The 23065-nt window shown below is 40.2% G+C and overlaps 1 protein-coding gene across 14 annotated transcripts in view; it reads left to right on the top strand.

Annotated features, from left to right (window-relative positions):
* The window catches only part of KLF12 (Kruppel like factor 12), a 674377-nt gene that overhangs the window by 222556 nt on the left and 428756 nt on the right, over positions 1-23065 (top strand). The gene's annotated exons all lie outside the window — the stretch shown is intronic.

Raw genomic sequence — 23065 nt, 5'->3', positions numbered from 1 at the left:
TCCCGCGGCATATGGAGGTTCCCAGGCTAGGGGTCAGATGGGAGCTGTAGCCGCCAGTCTACACCAGAGCCACAGCAACACTGGATCCGAGCTGTGTCTGCAACCTACACCACAGCTCACGACAACACTGGATCCTTAACCCACTGAGCAAGGGCAGGGACCGAACCCGCAACCTCATGGTTCCTAGTCGAATTCGTTAACCACTGCGCCATGACGGGAACTCCTGTTTGTTTGTTTTGAAGTATAATTGACCCACAACACTATGTTAGTTTCTAGTGCACAACATAGTAATTTGATATTTCTATACATTACAAGATGATTATCTTGATAAGTCTAGTTGCCATCTGTCACTGTACCAAGATATTACAGGGTAACTGATTATATTCCCCATGCTGTACATTTCATCTTTGTGGCTCATTTATTTTGTAACTGGAAGTTTGTTCCTCTGGGCAACCACTTGTTTGTCCTATGACTTTGTTTCTATTTGGTTAGTTTATTCATTTGTTTTGTTGTTTAGATCCCACTAAAGTCATATGGTCTTTCGCTTTCTCTGTCTGACTTATTTCACTTAGCATTATAGCTTCTGGTTCTATCCATGATGTTGCAAATGGCAAGGACTCATTCTTTTTTTATTGCTGAGTAATATTTCACGGTAGATAGAGGGATGTACTACATTTTCTCTCTCCATTCATCTACCAATGAGCACTTAGGTTGCTTCCATATCCTGGCTATTGTAAACAATGCTACTAAGAACATGGAGGCTCATATATCTTTTCAAATTAATGGTTTTGTTTCCTTTGGAAAAATATCCAGAAGTGCAGTTGCTGGATCATATGAGAGTTCTGTTTTTGAGTTTTTAAGGGAACTTCATACTGTTTTCCATGTTGGCTACACCAGTGTACATTCCTACCAACAGTGCACAATGGTTCTCTTTTCTCCACATCCTCCTAACACTTGTTATTTGTTGTCTTTTTGATAATAGCCATTCTGGCAGGTGTGGAATGATATATCATTGTAGTTTGGATTTGCATTTCTCTGATAATTAGTGATATTGAGCACTTTTCATGTGTCTGTTGGCTGTTTGTATGTCTTCCTTGGAAAAATGTCTATTTAGGTTCTCTGTTTTTAATTGGATTGTTTGTTTTTTTAAATGTTGAGTTGCATGAGTTCTTTGTGTATTTTGGATATTAACCCCCCATCAGATATATCTTGTGCAAATATCTTCTCCCGTTCAGTAGGTAGCCTTTTCATTTGTAGATAGTTTCCTTCCCTGTGCAAAAGCTTTTTAGTTTGCTAATTCATTTTACCATTTAAAAAATATTCAAGCTTAGTACATTTTTCTATTTTCTGTTGCATTTTCTATTTTTTTTTTCATTTTTAAATTTATGGCCACTCCTGCAGCAAATGGAGTTTCTGGGAAAAGTGTGAATCCAAGCCACAGCTGGGACCTACATCACAGTTGCAGCAAGGGAGAATCCTTTAGCCCACTGTGCTGGGCTGTGCATCAGCCCGAGGTGCTGTATTCAGATTCTTAACCTACTGTGCCATGGCGGAAACTCCTCTGGTGAATTTTCTAATCGGTTATTTCAGAGTGACTGGATTATATATATATATATTTGTCTTTGCCTTTTCTAGGGCCACTCCCACAGCATATGGAGGTTCCCAGGCTAGGGGTCTAACCAGAGCTGTAGCCACCAGTCTACGCCAGAGCCACAGCAACGTGGGATCCGAGCCGCATCTGCAACCTACACTACAGCTCACCAGCTCACCGCAATGCCGGATCCTTAACCCACTGAGCAAGGCCAGGGATGGAACAGGAAACCTCATGGTTCCTAGTGGGATTTGTTAACCACTGTGCCATGACGGGAACTCCTGGATTTTATATTTTTAGTTGAAAAATCTGATTTATAATTTCTACGTTCTGGTATTTGTTTAAGAGTCTTTGTCCAAGGGTATATGATTAACTTAGAATTTCTGTGTATACTTAAAAGCAGGGTATATTGACTCTTAGTATAAAATTTGATGTAAATTTGCTAACTTTCGTCTTTTGCTCTTGAAGAGTTCTGCTTAGCTCCTTGAAGAAAGATAATATGTAAATGAATATTGTTTAGCCTTCTCAGAGTTGTGAAGCAATTGGAATCAGTAGAACTTTCATGAAGTTGACCCCAAGAGTTTCTAAGAAAACCTGAACTAAATAGTTAGACATAGATACGTTCTATGATACATCATTCCACACCTGTCAGAATGGCTATTATCAAAGAGACGACAAATAACAAGTGTTAGGAGAATGCGGAGAAAAGAGAATCATTGTGCAGAGAACATAACTTATTCAAGGAGTTGAGGACATACTTTAAAATAATTTAGAAAGAGCCTTTTTCTGACTTCCGTAGAGAGTGTTAAGCATCTGTAGTACATATAGTTTCTTAGGTGGATAATGCTGAATACAGGCATCTCCACTTTGGTTCTTTCTGCTTGCCGCTCATCAGCTCATGCTCTGACCAAGCTTACATGCACCATCTCTCACATTCAGGGCAGGTCTTTTGTTTCTGGCTGTGCCTGCAGCGTGTGCGAATGTTCCCGGGCCAAAGTTCGAACCTGCACCACCGCTGAGCCCCAAGCCACCGCAGTGACAAAGCTGGATCCTTAACCCGCTGTGCCACCAGGGAACTTTTAGGGCATGTCTTATTGGCTTAGCTTTCCTTGATTTCTTCTTTCTGATATGTGGTTGATTTTTTTCTCTCTCTCTCTCTACACCACACACACACACACCACACACACACACACGCTCCTCATACTTAAACAAGTAGAACATAAAATGATCCAAAAAATAATGAGTTAACATGTCTTTTCACTCTTATTTCTGTAGAGAGCCGATGATCTTGAAACTCTGCTTATTTCTTTATCTTAGCTTAGTGATACTGTGATTACAAAGTTTGACCGGAAAGTTTGAAGAAAAATTGCTCAGGGACTCTACCCAGAGTATTTGCTCTTAGAAATTGAATCCTGAATACACGTGTGTTCCATAGAGGCGGCTTATTCTTTTTTCTTTTGAGCTGTTTTGAATGGGAACTAACTTTCCTGCCAAGACTTTGCTATCATAATACAGAAGAAGAACAGGAAAGACTTTCCTGAATTGTTTGGCTTGGCTGTATTTTGTGGTCAGTGGGAGATAGATTTGAGTTGCTAAACATCTTACTGTCTTGACAGAGAAAAATACTTGGGTAGGAGCAGGTGTCTAATAATCATCTATTTAGCATAACACAATTACTGTTTTCTAGGCAGTTTTTCGAATATAACTTAATTTACAGTCTTGATAACCCAATGAAAAATGCAGACTTTCTATCAGCAGTTTTGTATGTATGTGTTGATTTTTTTCTCTAAAAGATGTCACTGTTTCTTACCAATAAAGATGAACATTTTGAAAAATTCTGAACATTTGCTAATTAAAAAAAACAATTTACGTCTAGAAGTGTAGTGTTGAGTAGAAGAAACGGGAATTCAATTGTAACGTGCCCTAAGGTAGTCTGTTTTATTATGTTAGAAACCATTAATTTCCCCTTGTAGTCAAGTGTCATCATGATTTTACCAATACTTAAAATAATGAACTTTTCAGGTAATTATGTGAAAATGTTAAGTATTTAAACTCCATTTTAATGTCTAAGAGGTTCAATTAAAAAATTATTGCAGATATTGGTAGAGATACCTGTATTATCAAGACAATCTCAAATATCATTTTCAGTAGATATCTTTTTAAGGGTCTGCAGGCATTTCCTGTCTACAGGTAAAGCCCAGATGAAGCCTTTAATAGCTAGTAAGTACCAAATGTGATTATGAAATATAATTGACTGTGAGTGCCTTGAGGACAGGGACAATGCTTTATAAATAGCTTTGGATTCCCAGTAACTGCGGTACAAGCTACCTAGAATAGGGGCTCAATCAAGTGTGTAAAATTCAATTACACCATTTCTTTTTAAAGCTGACAAGAAATTGCCATCTCATAACTACCTTAATTTTATTACAGTAAGAGGTGATGCTGAGAGCATCGGTGTCTGAGCTTGAGTCTCTCTCTCTCTCTCTTTTTTTCCTCCTCTGCTCTCTTTCTCCTTATCAGGGTAGGAAAGTTGCTTTCCTGCCTTTCTTGTTTCAAACACCTTCTTCGTCTTCTCCTTTGGAGATCATTAGACACAGTATGTTCTTAGTTTTTCTCCTTTTGTTTCAGGGCTTGTGCATTGCATGATTTGAACAAGCACTTCGTCCTGTCCTGGAAAAGTTCCTTCTTCAGAGGCTCTGTTTCTGTTAACATGCGTTCAGTTTGGAAGCCAAGTGATGCATTGTGTGTGTCGTTCCCCTCCCCCCCACCGTCCCCACTGGTGACAAAAGCCTGTGCATTCCATTCCCTAGGAATTTACTCTTTTACCAAAGACTCGTTCCCTCCCTTTTCTGTATTTCTCTTTCCCTTGCTTGCCTTCTCTGTATTTTTTTTTTTTTTCCTTAGTGGATTCACCTTCAGTAATGTCAGATTATTCTCTCTATGTTGTATGATGCTTCTAATTAAACCATCTCAGATATAATAATGTTTTAATTTTATTGTTCTTTCTTTGCTTCCCATTTTCCCTTTATCACTCAGATGGTATTTTTAAAAATTACAGAGAGCCTATGGTAAAGTTAGAGATAATTAGGGACAAAATTCTGTTTTGGAGATTTAAAACTCATGGAGTTGTATTTCTTTGGAGAATTTTGAAATGGTTGAGTAAGTCACTATTTCATTTGACAGTTATCTCCTGACCTTTCTTACAGACCATCAGAACTGCATAGTTTTGTCTTCAGCTTTCTTAGGGATTGATAAATACAGTCATCCAGTAAACCTTGTATTTATTTAGTCAAAGAACAGATCTTTCTTACCAGCACTGAAACAATCCTTATCTTATACTGTACTTGGCCCTGGTGATGTGCCAAATATAATGGTGACCCAGCCTGCTGTGAACTGTGCAGCTTATGGTGCTAAAAAAAAAAAAAGATGGAGTTCCGTCGTGGCGCAGTGGTTAACGAATCTGACTAGGAACCATGAGGTTGCGGGTTCGGTCCCTGCCCTTGCTCAGTGGGTTAACGATCCGGCGTTGCTGTGAGCTGTGGTGTAGGTTGCAGACGCGGCTCGGATCCTGCGTTGTTGTGGCTCTGGCGTAGGCCAGTGGCTACAGCTCCGATTCAACCCCTAGCCTGGAACCTTCATATGCTGCAGGAGCAGCCCAAAGAAATAGCAAAAAGACAAAAAAAAAAAAAAAAAAAAGATAACAAATAATTTCAGAAATTCATAAAATTGGCTAAAGAGCTATAGAGGAAAAGTACACAGAGCTAATGTAGAACCTCTATGGAAGCATAAGAGGAACCAAACCTACCTTAGTCATGTTTACTCGTCAAGTTTAAAATATGAGAGCCTGTCTCTTCATATGTTATCTCATAATCACTGTGGTTTGTTATGATGGTTCTCGTCCGTATTGCTAGTCTGTTGCTTCCTAAGTGAAATCTAATGAATTTAGAAGTTAATAGGTTTAATAAGTAACAGTATATATGTTCATGAACGTATACATTGAACTAGGAAAATGTTTTCTTGCTAGAATATTTTTGACTCCTGGGATTGTATACTAGCTCTAGCTGTGGTCATGTTTTTCCTCTCTGAGACTGGGAAAATGCTGCCATGAATGGAAATAAGGAGCAGCTGGGATTAAGGTGGGGGGGGCTGGGGGTAAACAGTAAAAACCGTATCTGACTTGACCAACAAAGTGGGGTCCTCTGATTATTCAAGACATAGGGTGTATGAGTTTCCTGAAACCATAGGACATTGACAAAGCATTTAATTTTTAATGATTCAGAGGACACACGAGTCAAGAAATTTCGGTACCTTACTCATCTTTATGAATTTTAATTTATATGAATGTGCAGAAATGTCAGCCTGTAAATTTATGCTTGAATAAATGTTGGAGAACACAGAGCATGAATTTACTCATTCACTGAATATCTACCTGCCCAAGAGGAATAATGATGCAGTGCTCAAAACTGTCTAGAAATAAAGTATACAAATCATTGAAATAATGCACTAAAAATATGTTCAACTGTGACTTTCAGGCCCCCTAAAACACTTCATCTGGGAAATTTCCTTATCCTTATGTGCTTCTCAAAAAAAATGTATGTGTGTATGTATTTTAATAATAGGATTAAATGAATTTTATAACCTAGTTTTAGAAAGGTAATTTTCCTCTGGGAAAATTGTACTCACTTTTGTTGTAATAAATTAACTTTTTCGGATCTATTACAAGTCACGTTTTAACTAATAACTTCATCTACCTCTAACAAAACTATAATTTGTCTCTAGGTCACTATGTAAACTGTAATGCTAGATAAAGTAGGTCTCATGTTGCACGGATGAGTTATTTGTGTAATCGCTGTACGTTATTTGATGGTATCATAATAGATGAAGCCTTCTGAAATCAGGCAGAATTGAACTGTGGCTCATCAATACATATTCATAGTGATTTTGAAGTTGTCGCTTTCATTTTGGATCATTTCAAGGAAAGTGAAACATTTCCTTAATTGTAGTTATTTATGTTTTCCCTTTGAAAAGATCTATAAAGTTAAAAAAAAAAGCGCACATTTATAACTTAGCCAAATACCTCTAATTGAAGATTGGACTTCGTTCTTCAGAATTCTCTATAGGCTATACTTATTTCTTGTTAGTGACCGCTAGTAGCCAGCATATCCCTGTCCTGCTATATCTTCTGTCTGTCTTTCTGCCTGCTTATCTATCTATCCATCTATCCATTTTTTTAAGGGCCATACCTGTGGCATATGGAAGTTCCCAGGCTAGGGGGTCACATCGAAGCTGCAGCTGCCGGCCTATACACAGCCATAGCAACGCCAGATTCGAATTGCATCTGCAAGCTACATCACAGCTCATAGCAATGCCAGATCCTTAACCTCCTGAGCAGGGTGAGGGATCGAACCTGTGTCCTCATGGATACTCATCAAGTTCATTTGGGAGCCACAATGGGAATTCCTTAATGTATTTATTTTCAACGGTTTTTTAGCTATACCCGCAGCATGTGGAAGTTCCTAGGCCAGGGATTGAACCCACGCCACAACAACGACCTGAGCCACTGCAGTGACAATGCTGGGTCCTTAACCCACAGAGCCACATGGAAACTCCTACTCTATTTTAGCTGTAGAGTATCCCTGAGTGGGTATTTTCCGTGCTGCACTGTTTTGTTATTTTGTAGCACTTAGACGAACATCTTTGTGCACAAATTCTTTGGATCAAATTATCGTTTTAATTGCACACCATGGAGAAAGCCTTAAATGACCAGCTGAAAGGATACTCCTATTTAGTAATTTTAAAGATGTTAACTGAAAGTTTTGTCAACAGCTGGGATGTAATTGTACAGTGTCCTAGGATTTGTTTTCTGATGGAACTTTGAAAAATAATGATTTTGAAAATTATTTACTTAGAAATAATTTAAAATTTATAGCACTTGCCTTGAGCAGTACATTTTTTTCATTTCACCATGGTTCCTCCATGGTATACCTCGCTTGCCCATTATTGCTGGCCTTGTAAAACGTGTGAGTGTACGCTTTAGCCCTGGTGCCCCATTGACCCTAAATATTTCAGTGCATACTTGCCCAAGAAAGAACACTTACACATAAGCTCCATTCAGTGAGTTCCAAGTCAGGAAGTCACCTGGGTAGAATGCAGCCAGCCCTCCTAACTGCAGACTTCATTCTTATTGCACCAGCTGTCCCATTGCTTCTCTCTTTGCCCTTCTGGTCGGAGATCCATCTAAGAATTTACACTGCGGTCAGAGGACATGCCTCTGTGCATCCCTTGAATTGGAACTGTTTCCTCAGTCAGTCATTCCTGTCTCTCGAACACAGAGTATGGACCTACATTCTGCAGGAAGATCTTCAGTCATAGACGATGCAGGTTTTGATCAGCTGCTCGTGGGAGTGTCTCCCAGATTTCCCTTCATAAAGGCACCTTTTCCCTCTTTGTGATTGCTTCCTGCTGTCAGGGGAGGTAATCTGAGATTACACCCAGATCCCTTTCTTCATCAAATCTCCACCCACCATGAAGAGTGTCTGTCCACTGACGTCTCGTGCCAAATCAGCTAACACAGTGATAGTTGCCAAATGGTGATTTTCATTTTCTGTCATTCCTCCTATTGGTAATTTGCTTTCTGGAAGAGCTTTCCCTTCTCATTTATTTTTTTCATATATCGCAAATTTCAGGTTTTTTTCAGGGAGTTACGGTTCATTACTAGTCCTCCTTCCATCCTTCCTTCCATCCTTCCTTCCTTCCTTCCTTCCTTCCTTCCTTCCTTCTTCTTTCTTTTCTTTCTTGGCTGCCCCACGGCACATGGAGTTCCCAGGCCAGGGAGCAGCTCCGAGCCATAGTTGAGACCTAAGCTGCAGCTGTGGCAATGTGGGACCCTTAACCCACTATGCCCGGCCAGGGATCGAACCTGCGTCCCAGCGCTCCCAAGACACTGCCAGTCCTGTTGCACCATAGAGGGAACTCCTAGCCTTATTTATTTTGATGCTCATATTGTCCCAGATTTGGCAGAAGGAAACCCCTTCAGAGTAGCGTATGTATCTTTTGACACATCCTCATCAATCTTGGAGCAGTTCCTTATTTTGTGACACAGGAAGCTGTTTCAGGCTCGTCTCACACTTTCCTTGCCCCCTCCTTACAATGAGCTCTGTCTTTTCAGGTAACCCTGGTTCCTTTTAGTAGGGAATGGTATTCAGAAACTAAAATCTGGGCCCTCTCAACAGACACTAGGAAACACGTCCACGTATGCATGTATGCAAGCATTTTTACACACATACACACACCTATAAACATTTCACCCTATAGCTATGCCTATATTTATGTGTATATATATCTTAAAAACTGAGTTCATAATTATACTTCCAGTTCTTTTTTTTTTTTTTTTTTGTCTTTTCTAGGGCTGCTCCCGTGGCATATGGAGGTTCCCAGGCTAGGGGTCTAATCGGAGCTGTAGCCGCTGCCTACTGCCTAGGCCAGAGCCATAGTAACGCAGGAATGGAGGAACCTCTGCAACCTACGCCACAGCTCTCGGCAACGGCAACGCCGGATCCTTAACCCACTGAGCAAGGCCAGGGATCGAACCCGCAACCTCACGGTTCCTAGTCGGATTCGTTAACCACTGCGCCACAACGGGAACTCCTATACTTCAGTTCTAATCCAACATGTATTTCTAGTCTTTACCCTTTCTCTGTAAATACTTGCTCCAGTAGTGAAAAACCTGGCTCTAGTTAGCCTCAGCATAGCCCTTATTTGCTCAGTCATTTTACCTGTTTTCCCTGTCCACTGTCTGTCTCATTGTGTGCTGTCTTTTGCCGTCCATCCCCACAGCCCCGTGTCCTTGGGTCCCTCTTGTGTAGCTGCCACTGCCATCAGCGCTTCTCCTCTCTGCCCTCAGCTTTGCTCGTGCTTGGTGCCTGAGGGCCCACCTACCTGCATGTGTCATTCTTCTCCCGGCAGCTCTTCATGTCCTTGGGTGCTGCTGGGCAGACAGTACTCTAATATTTTATGGTCTGCTTTGTACCATTTTATATAGCATCTTTAGCACTGTTTTTAGAAGGTGGGTTTTTTTGTTTGTTTGTCTTGCTTTTGGCTGCCCCCGTGGCACATGGAAGTTCCTGGGCTCGGGATCGAATCCGAGCCCCAGCCTGTGATCTACATCGTGGATCATTTAACCCACTGTGCCAGAGATGCTGCTATCCCGTGGCACCACAGAGGAAACTCCTAGAATGTGTTTGCTTAAAAAAAATGATCAATTTGTTTATTATTTATTTTTAAAGTTTTATTGGAACGTAGTTGTGTTACAGTGTCGTGTTCATTTGAGGTCATTCACAGCAAAGTGATTCAGTTATACATATAGATTATTACAGAGTGTTGAGTAGATTTCCCTGTGCTATATACAGTGGGACTTTGTGGCTTATCTGTTTTATATATGGCAATGTGTATATGTTAATCCCATACCTGGAATTTATTCTCCCCACCTCGTGTTTCCCCTTTGGTAATCCTGAGTTTGTATTTGAAATCTTCGGGTCTGCTGAATTAAATATGATGAATTTTACAAAAAGGGAAGAATGGATGCTATGGAAGTTCTCCCCTAGAATCCTGTCTTCTTGTCTTCTTTCTCCTCTAAGAGTTATGGAATGAATGACTTGGTGTTTGCAGTGTGAGTATGATCGGGGCTAGGCTAAAGGAAAGCCTCGGAGAATTGCAGGGTCTGAGGATGACACCAGCGCTTGGTTTCATGGTCTTGCATTGTCTTCCTCTCTTGGTCAGAGGAAAGGCTATTTTTTCTGACTCGTTTTCTGCCTGGTCGGAGGATAATAGCCGATGTTTCTGAACAAGGTGCGATGTGTATTTCAAAGCATCTGTATGCTTGTGGGGTATGATGCGGGGCAAAGCTATTTCTCTAAAACCATTGATGGAATTAATGAATTAGGAATATATGTCCAACAGCCGAAAATGAATCGTAAAAATTGCCTTTCCTAACCTTAGAAAGTAAACACATGTGCATGAAACGTCACTCATTTGTGCTATAAAACAAGGCCTCTGGTAACATATTATCACTTTAAGGATTTTGAAATATTCAGTGTAACATATTATGACTTTAAGGATTTTGAAATATTCAGTGTCCCATGTGAATCTCTTTGCTTAAATGTACACCTTTTTCCGTTTTGAACCTAATTGCTTGGGAATATTTTAGTGCTACATAATCCATGTAGCAAAATATTTTCTAAAAATTGTTAAGCCTATGATGAAGACTCCTGGCATAGACATTTGAAAACAAAGGTTACCAGGGTCTGATTTATCTAATGACTCTTTCCTGTGGTATTGACTAAACATCTGGGAAGTATGCATTCCTGCCTTATGGCAAAAACCATGTGTGAGGTTTGATATGGCCATTCATTATTCAGTATACAGATCTCCAGGGCACAAGGCCTAAAGAGTGATGGAGGCTTAAAGGAGCTTTAGAAATCATCTGTCTTCTGTAGATAAAGGTAAAGGGGCTTGCACTAGGTTATAGAGCTTGAATGCAGTAGAACCGGGGACCCGGACAGAAATTTCGCTCTCACGGCTCTAAGTGAAAAATCTGTGCCTGAGGTCTTAGTGTGTTTGAACTTGGTGGTGATGGTGGTGGTGATAATAATAATAACAACAATAAATTTCATAATTATAATAATATATCTATATAAAATCATCGAAGTATATATTATAAAATTACATAAGTAATTATATTCATCATTATAATAATTATATAAATAATAATTATGTAATAACCATTATTATTATTTGATGAGTCTAACAGTTTGTAACACCAAGCGTTTGCCAGGAGCTAAGCAATCCCCGTGGTTAGCAATTACCTGGATCATTTTTACCCTCAATTAAAGTGGGCACAGTGTTCTCTGGCCAGTGTGTAGTTTCAAGATTCTGAGCAGTGAGTTCAGCTTTAGCCATGAATGATAAACTGAAAACTCTGAATTGCCTTTGGCAGTCTGGCTGAAACGGTTACATTCCTAGGATCAGGATTTCCGGGATATTAAGAGGTGGATGGTACAGGGGAGAATATAGAGCCGCAGCACCTAAGTAATCAGTTCACAGCAGAGGCTAAATGTGGCCTTGTGAAAATTAGTTCAGCTGGTTATTTCCCTTTCTTAGTTTCTTTTTTGGATTTTTACGTATCTTTTTATTTATGTATTTTGTCTTTTTAGGGTTGCACCTGCAGTGCATGGAGATTCCCAGGCTAGGGGTTGAATCGGAGCTTATAGCTGCTGGCCTACACCATAGCCACAGCAACACTAAGTCCAAGCCACGTCTGTGACCCACCCCACAGCTCATGGCAATGCCGGATCCTTAACCCACTGAGTGAGGCCAGGGATCAAACCTGCGTCCTCATGGATACTAGTCAGATCTGTTTCCACTGAGCCATGACGAGAACTCTGGATTTATATGTATCTTAAAGGGGAGAGAATAGAACATTAAATTCTGCATGTCTGTGGGGTGGGCCGTAGATGCTCCTGTAAGTCAAAATGAATATTTCAAAAAAGTATTTGGAGGAGCAGTTCGTAGAACGGGGCTTGTAGTGTGGAAAAATACCAAGTTGGTACCCTAGAAAAAAAAGTTGCTTTGCAATTGCAGGCATTTAAATCATCAAAGCCCATGAATATATGTATAACATTTTAGAGTATGCTATGTGGTTAAATGTTGGGAAAATACTTAAAAATGTGTTAAAAATGTTGGGATGCAGTGTCTGAATCTTGTTAAGCAGCAATCTTAGCAGCAGATAGTGTTTGGATCTTTGGGCCTGGGTTGTGATGCCTTACTCGTTACTGTGATTTAATAATGGCTTTTAGAAATTTGAAACTGTCTAAACAAGCTCTGCAGTCATGTTGAAAACCCATCCATGTCATGATTTGTGCCTCACGTTTCCTCCTGTATGTGGTTGTTGATGAAAGAAAAGAAGTCAGAGATGTTTAGGGATTATGGACCTAGCAAAGATCTACGTTAATATGTGCAGTACATATGCATCATCTTCTCAGAGTTGAAAAGTTCTTTAGGGAGTTCCCGTCATGGCTCAGTGGTTATCAAATCCGACTAGGAACCATGAGGTTGAGGGTTCGATCCCTGGCCTTGCTCAGTGGGTTAACGATCTGGGGTTGCCGTGAGCTGTGGTGTGGGTCGCAGACGCGGCTTGGATCCTGTGTTGCTGTGGCTCTGGCGTAGGTTGGCAGCTACAGCTCTGATTAGACCCCTAGCCTGGGAACCTCCATATGCTGGGGGAGCAGCCCAAGAAATGGCAAAAAGACAAAAAAAAAAAAAAAAGTTCTTTGGCAGCTGTCTGTAGACGTGATACTCCATTGTACTTTCTGAACAAGTCATGCATCCCCAAAAATCTTCTTTAAAAAACAAAAAAGCCAAAACAAAAACAACCCCCCCACCCCTATTTTATAGTAAAGCCCTTCAAACCTACCAGTTTTTTCGTCTTGGAATAGAGTGTTTAGGGACTCTTTAGAGACAAGATAGTTTCTGAACTTGGTATTTTGTACTCATTTAAAAAAAATTTTTTTTTGGGTGACACCCATAGCATATGGAGTTACCAGGCCAGGGATTGAATCCAAGTCACAGCTGGGACCTACATGGCAGCTGCAGCAATACTGGATCCTTCAACCCATTGCACTGGGCTAGGGATTGAACCCGCGCCTTCCACAGTGATCTGAGCCACTGTAGTCGGACTCTTAACCCACTGTGCTACAGTGGGAACTCCTTTGTATTCAGTTTTAACTCAATTGATATTACCACCTCGTAAGCTAGGCATTTTTCCTTTTTTAAAAAAGTTACAAACTGTGGTTCCGAGAAGTGAGTTAATTTACCCAAGGAAAGAGATTTGGAATTCGAACTCAAAAATGGCTGACCTGATGTTTCTAATAAACCCTGGCTTTCAGCATCTTTTTGTCTGGTCTTTCACATAATGAGTTAAGCTAAATGCCACAACCCATGTTGGGCACTTGGTCAACTAGATCATAGACTACTTTCCAGCTTTTTGAAGCTCTGTGGGCAGACTTTCTTACTGTTTGTTCTTCTTTCCACCTCAGGAGAGGAAACAGGCTGGGAAAGTGATATTCTCCCTCCCTGCTCCTTTCGTGGTGATTTCATGGACACTGGAAGGGAACTTTTTTTTTTTTTTCCTTCTAATAGGCAGTAACCACATGCATGAGCCAAGGATAAAAGGCAAATATACTGGTAGAGTTTCCTCGCCTGTAGGTAGAACCTGCTGCGTCTCCTAGGAAACAGACATGATTTACAAATATTGATTTGGGGAAAGCTCGACGGAAATCCGAGGCCATTGTTGCTGCCTTTAGAATAGTTTTTCTGAAGAGAGCAAGTTAATTGAATCCTTAATGATCGCCTGTTATGGAGACTGCCTCTTTCATTGAGGTGATTCTGTGAAATTTGGACTGAGGGTCCTTAGGATTGTAATCTTTGCTGCCTGGGTGGTTTCTTTGTTGGAGAAATGGGGGAGATTTTTTTTTTTTCTTTTTTTCTTTTTCTTCTTTTTTCCCCTGTAGCTGAGTGTAGTCTGCTAAGCAGCCCTTTGGTTTTCTGAGCACTGTGCATGAATGCCTGTGTGAAAGGGGCATTGGGCACAAAGGAGGGTAAATGTGATTTCAAATGCAGCCTAGAGTTTAACGAGAATGATATACACTCTTACAGTCAGTCTTAGGGTAGACTTTTGGAGTCGTTTGAACCCGGTATCTTTTTGTACTCGCAATTCGGATGAAAACCTTCTGAATTTTGTAACTCAAAGGGGAAGAAGAAAATCTCCAGAAACAGCCTCTGAGCCCTTGTCAGCAAATTCATAGAAGGAACTTGCTGGAAGGAACTGCTCGGGATGTATGTGTAAAAGTTGAGCCTCTTCAGACCAAAAGAGCTGACTTGATGGTGGGATGGCAGATAACAGGCATCTGGATTAGGGAACCACCAGCTTCCTCGGAGGGTGTCATGAAGCTGTGAGAGATACAGGGTGTGTGTGTGTGTGTGTGTGTGTGTGTGTGTAACTCTGTGTCCTTGATATCATCCCCAGACCACGCCCAAGACCACCCACCCCACCCAGCACAGTACTGGAATCCGATATGGGGCTTGGCAGAAGTCACTCCTCTCTGTAACTAATGTTCCAAACGGTAACCCCACATCACGAAGAATAGTTAACGTGTTCAGTACATTCTTTGCAAGAAATAGGAAATACGTAATGCAGCTTAGAGACGTTGTCTTTAAAAAAATTACAATTAGAAATAATAGCACCGAAAATGTTCACGTAACAGAAATTCAGCCCTCTCGGAGGATTTATTCCTTGAGGATTCTAGATAATTGAGGCTTCTTCGCTGTATAGAGTTGTATTGTCATAACCCCCTGACATTTCTAATCTGAAATCTCATGTGCGGTTTTCAATCACATCTCAAGAAAGATATGGATCTGAAAAAAGGGAAATGAACTGACTTTTGTTCTACCTGGGGATTTGAAAAATTTGAACTTTTCCGGCTGGGGTGTGTAGGATATGAGTCTATAAAAATGCAGACTTTATTGATGAAATTTTAGACATCTATAAGAGAACTGCGTTTTCCTATGAAATCTGAAAGATGTTTAAGTCTAAAACAAATGAAATCATAACTCCAGATAGTGAGTAGAATAATTGTAGAATATATTATATGAGGTCTTTATTTCTGAAAATAGGGAGCTTCAGAAATGCTTTAAAAATGTAGGAAGAGAAGTTCCCATTGTGGCTCAGTGGTTAACGAATCTGACTAAGAATCATGAGGTTGCAGGTTCGATCCCTGGCCTCGCTCAGTGGGTTAAGGATCCGGTGTTGCCATGAGCTGTGGTTTAGGCTGCAGACGCAGCTCGGATCTGTTGTTGCTGTGGCTCTGGTGTAGGCCGGTGGCTACAGCTCCAATTAGACCCCTAGCCTGGGAACTTCCATATGCCACAGGATCGGCCCTAGAAAAGGCAAAAAGACAAAAAAAAAAAAAAAGTAGGAAGATCATTAGAACACTAGTGCTACAAGCCTTTCTGTGTGTGGAACAAAGCATTGACTGAGTCCCTCCCATGTGCCAGGCCTGTGCTTCCTCCTGGGGGGTTCCTAGCCCAGTCCTTGCCCCTCAGGAATGCACATCTGGTGAGAGGGTGTGGCCCTAAAAAATGAAAAAAAAAAAAAAAGCCATAATAAAACTGCTGCCCTTTGCTTTCTCAGCTGTCAAGGGATTAAAGCATAGATAATTTGAATAAACAGGATTTTAAACTTTTCAGCTATGGGTGCATGTATTTGCGTGTATGTACAACAAATACTTGCAAATGTAGCATACATGAATAAAAGATGGATCTAAGTACATAAAGTTATATATATCAGAATCTATAAATACTTATTTAAGTTTTTTTTTTTTTAGGGCAGCATGTGTGGCCTATGGAAGTTCCTAGGCCAGGGGTTGAATTGACTGGCCTACGCCACAGCCACAGCAACTTGGGATCCAAGCCTTATCGGCACCCTACACTACAGCTCACAGCAACGCTGGATCCTTAACCCACTGAGCGAGGCCAGGGATCGAACCCACGTCCTCATAGATACAAGTCGAGTTCATTACCACTGAGCCACAAAGGGAACACCCATGATTTAAGATTTTGAATTCATGTTTGTGTAACTTAAATATGGAAAATCCCCTAGCTTTTTTTTTTTTAATTGTTTTGCACTAATAACTGTAGTATACTTTGAAATATTTGAGAAAATTGGTTCTTCTCTAAGGAAGGAATGGCTTTCATATGTTTTTAGTTGGTAACTTATGTCGAAATCAGAGTGGTTTAAATAATGACTTGCTATTTAAACCAAAGTAATACTCCTTTATGTTAGTTTGTATTTTTCTTTCTTTCTTTTTACTTATCTAGAGAAATTGAAATTGGCTTGACGTATAGTGTATTGATTATAGTCAGTTTCACTCTATATAATTTTTAGAGCATTTCTTGACACTATATATATATTTGTTTATGATGATGATGTATTTTGGAAAACCTTAGCATTACAACTTTAGAGCTGGGATGTTCTTTAAAAACTAATTTAGTTTAATTGTTTCAAGTTATTTACAAGCAAATTATAATAATCATAGTTATTTCTAATTTACAGAATTCTTTTTTATTACATGGACCTCCAGCTTTGCCGCAATCTATGACCTCTGTATTTTAATATCTTTATTCTTTGAGTAACGTTATTTTGGACAGTCTTGTCAGCACCAGCAACCAAAAAAGGAGCAGTGGAATCTGGGAGTGGGAGACTTTCTAGATTTGTGTAAGTGTCCATGTCAATTATAATTGTAAGAACTAATGGACACTGGATGTGATTGCTTCATATAGGTGGTAGAAGGAAAAGGAAAGACCTATTTTTTTGTCCTTTTTAGAGCTGCACCTGCGGCATGTGGAGGTTCCCAGGCTAGGGGTCAAATTGGAGCTGCAGCTGCTGGACTACACCATAGCCACAGCAACACGGGATCCAAGCCACATCTTCGACCTAACACCACAGCTCATGGGGTCCTTGACCCACTGAGCGAGGCCAGGGGTCAAACCTGCATCCTCCTGGATACTAGTCAGGTTTGTTACTGCTGACCCACAATGAGAACTCCGAAAGACCTGTTTTTGATAAGGGAAAATAACTGCATATTTTTTTAAAAATAGGAGATGAGTAGAATTCCCATTGTGCCACAGCGGAAACGAATCCGACTAGGAACCACAAGGTGGTGGGTTCGATCCCTGGCCTCGCCCAGTGGGTTAAGGATCCAGCGTGGCTGTGGCTGCGGTGTAGGCTGGCAGCTACAGCTCCAATTGGACCCCTCGGCTGGGAACCTCCATGTGCCGAGGCTGCGGCCCTAAAAAAAAAAAAAGTAGGAGACGAGTGACCAGAAGCGAACTTTCTTTCCCATATCTGGGGTTTGTTGCCCCCTGTCCATCCTCAAAAGGTTATCAGTCTCCTAAAGATGTTCCTGCTGACTCTTGTACCTCAGCAGAGCACATGCAACAGCCCCTGCCATTGCTATGCTTATCCAGTTGAATCTTTAACAGGTGTTTCCTTTGGGGTGCTGGTGGCTTATGAAGCCCTACTTTGCTGTCAGGGAGGGAACTTTTCAAGGAAGGGAGCCACATGGTGCAAATATTAATGTGAAAAGCTTAGTCTGAGCAACAGGCAGATTGGGTTTAATGGGGAGAAACTTGAGTCAAGGAGACCAGGTAGAAAGTCTGGAATTCTGGTCTACATTAAAATAAGGACGTTTTGGAATGCAAGAAATGGGTATAATTAAGAGCCCTTCATAAAGGGTGTTTTGACTCCTGACAATACAGGTGTAGAGGAAGAAGGGGAGAGGAAAGGGGGCTCTGAAGTTTCAGGGTTGGGTGATGTGAGAGATGCCATTCACATGAAGACACTACGGGAGAGCTGACCTGGTGTGGGATCCTGAGCTTAGTGATGGCCAGGTTATGTGTGAGCTGATAGTAGTGCTGCATTTGAGTGGCCATGTGCTCATATGGTTAAAATTCTGGAACTGAAGCTCAGGGGAGATCTTCTGAGCTGGAACGAGTTTTGACCATCAGGTTCTGAGTGAAGTTTTGGGATGTGAGCCAGTACACTGGGGGGAGACATAATTCGCCTTTCTCCCAAAATGGCTGTTTCAAACCTTGCCTCCAAGGAGTTCCCATTGTGGCTCAGTGGTGAATGAATCCAACTAGGAACCATGAGGTTGCAGGTTCGATCCCTGGCCTCGATCAGTGGGTGAAGGATCCGGCATTGCCATGAGTGTGGTGTAGGTTGCAGATGTGTTTCGGGTCCCGCATTGCTGTGGCTGTGGTGTAGGCTGGTGGCTGCAGCTCCGATTGGACCCCTAGGCTGGGAACCTCCATATGCCACAGGTGCGGTCCTTAAAAGACAAAAGACAAAAGACAAAAAAAAAAAAAAAAAAAAAAAAAAAAAAAGTCTTGCCTCCAAAATTCGATCCGCTACATTTATCCACTACATTTCCTACCTTTGTGATTTAGACAATTAAGGTGTGTTTTCTGTTGACTAAGGAACATGAACTCAAACTGACTTTTTTTTTTCTTTTTGCCTTTTCTAGGGCCACTCCTGCAGCTTATGGAGGTTCCCAGGCTAGGGGTGGAATTGGAGCTGTAGCTGCCGGCCTACGCCAGAGCCACAGCAACGCGGGATCCGAGCCGCGTCTGCAACCTACACCACAGCTCATGGCAGCGCCGGATCGTTAACCCACTGAGCAAGGGCAGGGATCGAACCCGCAACCTCATGGTTCCTAGTCGGATTCGTTAACCACTGCGCCACGACGGCAACTCCCCAAACTGACTTTGATAGTAAAGGAGAGTTTGGTCAGATCCCAGAAAATCCGGAGGTAGGTAGGTCTTCAGCATTAGTTTGGTTTAATGTCTCAATGGTATCCAGTGTCTCTGTGTCTTTCTGTGTCAGCTTTAGCGTCAGTACAGCTTCTTCTCAAGTGTGCAGGAGTGAGAGGGGAGGTATCTGCTTTTGCACTTGTGTAAAGAGAAGAACTTGGCTACAGGCAGCTCTTTCAGGTGAGGAAGCTTCTTTCTTAGATTCCACTTGTCATGAAGATGCTGTAATTTACCATGACCATGGCTGTCTTTTCAGTCATTCAGATCTTCTTTAATTTCTTTCAGTAGTATCTTATGACTTTCAGGGTGTAGATTTTGTCCTTGCTAAATTTATTCTGAAGTATTTTTCTATTTTGGTGCAGTTGTAAATAGAATTATTTTCTTTTTTAATTCAGGTTAATTCGTTGATTTCACATTTACAACACAGTGATTTGATATTTGTAGATACTGTGAAATGATCACCACAAGAAGTCTAAACATCCATCATCATACCTAGTTACAGTTTTTTGTTTCCTGTGATGAGAGAAGGTTTACTCTCTTAGCAACTTTCAAATATGTAGTACAGTATTGTTAACTCTATGTAGACATGTTTTCCAAAATTCGTTTTTGGGTTGTTTATGCAAGTATAGAGAAACCAGGAGATTTTTGCATATTTATTTTTCCTTCTTTTTATGGCCACACCTGCCGCGTATGGAAGTTCCCAAGATAGGGGTTGAATTGGAGCTGCAGCTGCCGGCCTGTGCCACAGCCACAGCAACTTTGGAACCCAGCTGCATCTGTGACCTACACTGCTGCTTGAGGCAGCGCTGGATCCTTAACCCAATGGGCAAGGCCAGGGATTGAACCCACATCCTCATGGACACTGTGTTTGGTTCTTAATCTGCTGAGCCAAGCGGGAGTTCCTGCATATTGATTCTGTATCCTGCAATCTTGTTGAGCTCATTTATTAGTTCTAATTTTTTAAGTGAATTCTTTTGAATTTTTGTATATGGGATCATTTCATCTGTGAATAGAATTAGTTTTACTGCTTCCTTTCCTATGCGATTGGCTTTTATTTCTTTTTCTTGCCTAATTACTCTGGCTAGAGCTTTCAGGAGAGTATTGAAGAGACATGGCAAGAGTGGATTTTCTTTTTTTCTCCTGATTCAGGGGGAAAGTTTCTAGTCTTTCACCATTATATAATATGTAATATGTGTGTGTGTGTGTGTTTTGTAACTGCCTTTTATCATATTGAAGAAATTCTCTTCCTAGTTTGCTGAGTTTTTATCATGAAGGAGGATTGGATTTTATCAAATGCTTTTATTGCATTTATTGATATGATCATGTGTTTTTTGTTTTTTTTTAAAGTTTATTGATATGGTATTATTATGTTAATTGATTTTCATATATTAAACCAAGCTTGCATACTTGAGATAAATCCCACTTGTCAGGATACGCGATTCTTTTTCTATGTTGCTGGATTTCATTTGCTGGTATGCTGTTGATTTTGTATTCATATTCATAAAACATACCAGTCTATAGCTTTGCTGTGATATCTTTATTGGAAATAATTCTTTTTTATTTTTTCTGCTTTGTTTAATTTATTAATTTTTTTGTTTTTATTTTTTCTATTATAATTGATTTATATTGCTGTGTCAATTTCTGCTATATGGCAAAGTGACCCAGTCATAGATACATATATATGAAGATATATATAATACACATTCTTTTTCTCACATTATCCTCTATCATATTCCATCACAAGTGACTAGATATAGTTCCCTGTGTTATATAGCAGGATCTTATTGCTTATCCACTCCACATGCAATAGTTTGCATCTACTAACCCCAAACTCCCAGTCCATCCCGCTCACTCCTCTTCCCCGTCAGGAGCCACAGGTCTGTTCTCCAAGTCCACGAGTTTGTTTTTTTTCTGTAAAAAGGTTCATTTGTGCCGTATATTAGATTCCAGATGTAAGTGATATCATATGGAATTTGGCTGTCTCTTTCTGACGTACTTCACTTAGTATGAGAGTCTCTAGTTCCATCCATGTTGCTGCAAATGGCATTATTTTGTTCTTTTTTTATGGCTGAGTAGTGTTCCACTGTGTATATATATACCACATCTTCTTAACCCATTCATCTGTTGCTGGACATTGAGGTTGTTTCTTGGCTATTGTGAATAGTGTTGCAATGAACATAGGGATACGTGTATCTTTTTCAGTGAAAGTCTTGTCTGGATATATGCCCAGGAGTGGGATTGCTGGGTCATCTGGTAGTTACATATTTAGTTTTCTGAGGTATCTCCACACTGTTTTCCATAGTGGTTGTACCAATTCACATTCCCACCCACAGTGTCGAAGGGTTCCCTTTTCTCCACACCCTCCCCACTCCAGCATTTGTTACTTGTGGACTTGTTAATGATTGTGCCATCTGTATATCTTTGGAGAAAGGTCTGTTCAGGCCTTCTGCCCATTATTCATTTGGCTTGTTAGTTTTTTTGTTGTTGAGTTGTATAAGTTGTTTGTATATTTTAGAGATTAAGCCCTTGTCAGTTGCATCGTTTAAAACTATTCTCCCATTCTGCAGGTTTGTCTTTTTGTTTTTTTTAATGGTTTCCTTTGCTGTGCTAAAGCTTGTCAGTTTGCCTAGGTCCCACTTGTTTATTTTTGTTTTTATTTCTGTTGCCTTGGGAGACTGACCTAAGAAAACATTTGTAAGGTTGAGTCAGAGACTGTTTTGCCTATGTTCTCTTCTAGGAATTTTATGGTGTCTTGTCTTCTGTTTAAGTTTTTAAGCCATTTAGAATTTATTTTTGTGCATGGTGTGAGGGTGAGTTCCAGTTTCATTGATTTCCGTGCAGCTGTCCAGTTTTCCCAGCACCACTTGGTGAAGAGACTGTCTCTTCCCCGTTTTATATTCTTGCCTCCTTCTTTGAAGATTAATTGACCATAGGTGTCTGAGTTTACATCTGGGTTCTCTATGCTGTTCCATTGTTCTGTCTGTTTTGGTACCAGTACCACACTGTCTTGATTACCATAGCTTTGTAATATTGCCTGAAGTCTGAGAGAGTTATACCTCCTGCTTGAATTTTGTTTCTCAGGATTGCTTTGGCAATTCTGGGTCTTTGTTGGTTCTGTATACATTTTTGGATTGTTTGTTCTAGTTCGGAGAAAAATGTCATGGGTAATTTGATAGGGATTGCATTGAATCCATAGATTGCTTTGGGTAGCATGGCCATTTTATCATTTTTAAATGCCTAGTGTAGATTAACTGCAATATTTACCATGTTATTGATGACTGATATTTCTTAATGAGGTTATTTAAGTGCACACATTAAATAAAATGTCATATGAATTAGTCTTTATAATCACATCTTGAAGAAGTTTACTTTTAATTACTCTTGGAAAAGGAACACAGTAATGCCTGTTTTTACAGTGGATGACAAAATCTATTGTATTCATGTGCCTGATGTGCTTTCTTTCCACAATCTAATCTATCTGTCTATCTGGTTTAAGTCTTTTTTGACTCTCTGTATGTGTGTTTATAGGCCTTTATCTACTTCATTATTTACCTGAAAAATGATGAATATACTATAGTATGAATAAGGTAAAATAAATTTTATGGAGATTAAGCTTGGATTTGTATTTTGGGTTTTATTACATTTTTGATGGTTAGGACATGAGAATTTTACAAGTGATAAATTGTACGGTTGAACTACGAGTAGCAAAATAATTTATTGCTCCGGTTTCTTATTTTTTAAGAGTTTATTGTATCATTTACAACACAATCCAAAAAATTAAAGGCTATTGACTTGTAACATCCCCCTATGCATACAAGTTTGTATCTTTAATCATAATTCCTTGTGATTTTAACACTTGAGTGCTTTTATATCTGTCATCTTACCTAGCCATCATCTAAGCCTTGTAAAATAAAAAAAGGTAGAGTTACTATTATGATCTGAACTTGTCAGACAAACAAATTCAGTCATTATAAGATCTTTGGGGTACCTGTTGTGGTGCAGCAGAAATGAATCTGACTGGGATCCATGAGGATGCAGGTTTGATCCCTG

Source organism: Sus scrofa, chromosome 11 (genome assembly GCF_000003025.6).
Source record: "Sus scrofa isolate TJ Tabasco breed Duroc chromosome 11, Sscrofa11.1, whole genome shotgun sequence".
Taxonomy (NCBI): domain Eukaryota; kingdom Metazoa; phylum Chordata; class Mammalia; order Artiodactyla; family Suidae; genus Sus; species Sus scrofa.
The sequence above is the reverse complement of the archived record's forward strand: the minus strand, read 5'-3'. Positions and strand labels throughout refer to the sequence as shown.